The sequence below is a fragment of the Wolffia australiana genome, chromosome 2 (assembly GCF_029677425.1).
Source record: "Wolffia australiana isolate 7733 chromosome 2, ASM2967742v1".
Classification (NCBI taxonomy): domain Eukaryota; kingdom Viridiplantae; phylum Streptophyta; class Magnoliopsida; order Alismatales; family Araceae; genus Wolffia; species Wolffia australiana.
In genome coordinates, this window is record NC_135836.1 from 17,895,826 (window position 1) to 17,899,438 (window position 3,613).

Sequence of the window (3,613 nt, forward strand, 5' to 3'; positions counted from 1 at the left end):
AGCGATGCATTGCAAGTTTGCACAGAACGCTGAGATATTGTGGGCGAATGAGGCGATCACGGGTGCAACATTGATGGATCCAATCCACAAAGGGGCAATGCTCCGTCCGGGTGTCTGAGAAACGACCATCGCATACGTACGGTCGTTGTTACCCGGTGACTACTCGAGCCGTGGGCCGAGAGGGGCCGCTGAGGAGGGGCAGCCAGGAGGTGAAGAGTTGGACAAGTGGCTGAGCAGCACTATGCGGCACGTGCAACCGACACCAGTGACAATGAGGTTGGCCTGGGATGAGTTCAACCAGTTCCTTGTAGAGACTGTGCCAAATGAGGGTGTGTTCACTCCATTATCTTGGTGGGCCATGACGGGGTCGAAGCGTTTCCCCTTGCTTGCGACCATTCCGAGGCACCTATTATCCGTATGTGCGACGAGCGCCCCTACCGAGCGCATGCTCTCGGTTGGCAATGCTATTGTCACATACAAGCGATCGCGTCTGTCGCCAATAAGCATCGAAACACTAATCACTGTGAAGTGTTGGCTCCGTGCGGACAACAAACGGTGGTACAATGACGTTGAGCTAGATGAGGATGTTGACGACGGAGAAGATGGCATGGTTGCATGTGCTCGAGGTGCACATCACATAACTGAACTAGATGTTCTTGTTTCTACGTAATTATCGTTACTGATCTCTTATCTTCTGCAACGCAGGTGATGATCAAGTGAGCACAAATCTCTGACAGAGCCGTTGGGACTATGTTTTTTTGACAGAGCCACAATCATAGCATACATATGAATTTTGCTACAGATGTCGAATTAACGGCGTGTATGGATTCTTTTGAATTTATTTAAAATTTGGTACATTTTCCAAATATGTAATTGAGTATCCCTAAATTACTACGACGATTCAAATGAATGCATAATATTAAATTTTAAATCAATTTAAATAGACACTTTCAGTTCTTGTTACAAATTTATATCCAGCATTACTATATTCCTCCAACAATTCAATAAATAATCTTAGTATCAATCAAAAAAAATAATCCCTGTAATTAAATATACTGCCAAGAAATATACTTCCTCGTCTATTAAATTTATTAACTATATTACACAATTTTATTCTCTTAAAATAACAGTATATTAGTTTCTTAATAACATTAGTTGTTAGTTAAAAATAACAATTCTACAACAATCTAGTTATGGTACTACATATTTTCTGCAGTTTTATTCACATAAAAATATAGTTTACTAATTTCACTATATAACTAATTTCACATAAAAATATACCTAGTAACATTAGTTTTTAGGTCATATTAAATTTATTATTCCATTTCTTAACTATATGACGCAATTTTACATAAAATAACCATTTCTTAACCATTTCTTAACAACTTTAGTTGTTAGGTCATATTAAATTTATTATTCCATTTATTAACTATATAACGCAATTTTGTTTTCTTAAAATAACAATATATTAATTTCTTAATTCCATTAGTTGTTATGTAAGATTAAATTTATTGTTATTTTTGTTTACTATATTAGCAACTTTATTTCCTTAAAATGACAATATATTAATTGCCTAGTAACATTAGTTGTTAGGTCATATTAAATTTATTATTATGTTTATTAACTATATAACGCAATTTTGTTTTCTTAAAATAACAATATATTAATTTCTTAATAACATTATTTGTTAGGTCATATTAACTTTATTATTTAATTTATTAACTATAAAACGCAATTTTATTTTCTTCAAATAACAATATACTAATTTCTTAATAACACTAGATGTTATGTAATATTGAATTTATTGTTATTTTTATGAACTATATTACGCAACTCTACCCTCGTTATCATGATAATTTTAAATTTTAAATTACATGAGGTATTATCTGTGGGCGGTGAGCTGGTGAAGATGAGAATTAACTGGAAGATGCCTGGGGAGAATATATAGTCTCACGGAAATTAGAATTGTACAATATGGGATTGCAGACGACTGAACAAAAATTGCCGGATATCGGTTTTCGATATACGGATATTGAAAACCGATATCCGCCTCGTCCCTCCCCCTCCGATATGCGGTACCGATATCCGTCTAACCACTGATAGACGGATATCGCCCGATATCCGATATCCGGAACCGTCCCATTTTTTCCCGGATGTCGGATATCGGTTGTCCGATACTGGATGTCGGGACGGCGAACAGTAGCTTTAACCATGACGCACAATTGGAGTAGGATTGTCATCATCAAGGACGTCACATCAGAGCCTAAGGCGTCTCAAGGTCAACGAATCTGAGGCCTATCAAAGCCTATTTTCCTCTCTCCAAAGCCAGACACTTCGACTGGGATCTCAGAGGACGGGAGGCGTGAAGAGAATGGAAGAGGAGGTGAAAGTCGTCGTCCGAGTTTGGTTCGTTGCCATTCCGGCGGCGATGAGTTACTGCTACTTCCTCAATTCTATCATCCGACCGGGGAAGTGGCGCCTCCTTGCGATCCTTCCAGTAATAGCCCTCTTCATCCTCCTCCCCTTCTCCTTCTCCACTGTTCACATCCGGTTTATCACCGCGGGCATATTCGTCTGGCTTGCCCCGTTCAAGCTTCTCCTCTTTGCGTTTGACCGCGGGCCGCTCCGCAACGGAGGAACAACAGATCAGCGTTCGCTGCTGACGTTCATTCTGCTGGCCTCCCTCCCAATCTTGATAAAGAAAAACCCTGCGTCGCCTCAGACCTCCCGTCCACTAAAGATTTTTATCACCGGGTATGCGATGAAAGGTCTCCTCTTGGCCTTTATTGTCTATTTCTATCCTGAGAGGCGGCGATTTCATCGGGGAATGGCGTTTGCTCTCCACTTCCTTTACTCCTACATGTTAATCGATCTCTTCGCCGCAAGTACCGCTGTCGTGGCCCGAGCGTTACTACCGCCGGGAACAGGCCTAGAACCGCAGTTCGCCGCGCCCTTCTTGTCGTCGTCTCTTCAGGATTTCTGGGCCAGGCGTTGGAATCTAGTAATATCAGGCCTCTTGCGTTCCGCCGTGTATGATCCAGTCCGGAGCTTGTATGGCCGCACAGCCGGTGTCATGGCATCGTTTATCGTTTCCGCACTGATGCATGAAGTTCTCTTTTATTATCTGGCCGTCGAGCCGTCGTCTGGAGAGGTCGGACTCTTCTTCGTGCTTCACGGCGTATGCACAGCGGCAGAGATATCGGTAAAAAAATGGTGGAGTAGGAGAGGAATGAAGCCGCTACACCCCGTGTTGACTATACCGGTGACTGTCGTGTTCGTGTTGGGGAGTTCTTGGTGGTTGTTCATGCCATCAGCAATCAGGGCTTTTGAGAAGGAGACGGAGGATTTCCTCTCGCTGTTGAAAGGATTTGTGATGCGACATGATGTGCGTTGACTTCATGGCCAAGGTTATTCCTGGATTGATGCCGCCAGTTTTGGTTTTATTGTTATCTATCGTCAGAGATAGATCTGTGACTTCTGGTTAATTGTCGTAAAATATGGCAGTGGTGTCTATCGATCGTCAGAGATTGAACTGCACCTTCTAGTTAATTGTTGTAAAATATGGCAGTGGTGTTTATCGATCGTAAGAGGTGAATTGTACCCTCCAGTTAAT

At 41.6% G+C, this 3,613-nt stretch overlaps 1 pseudogene; it reads left to right on the plus strand.

Annotated features, from left to right (window-relative positions):
* Nucleotides 1-2,371: 2,371 nt before the first annotated feature.
* Nucleotides 2,372-3,394, plus strand: LOC144716394 (putative long-chain-alcohol O-fatty-acyltransferase 5 pseudogene; annotated as a pseudogene).
* Nucleotides 3,395-3,613: the final 219 nt, after the last annotated feature.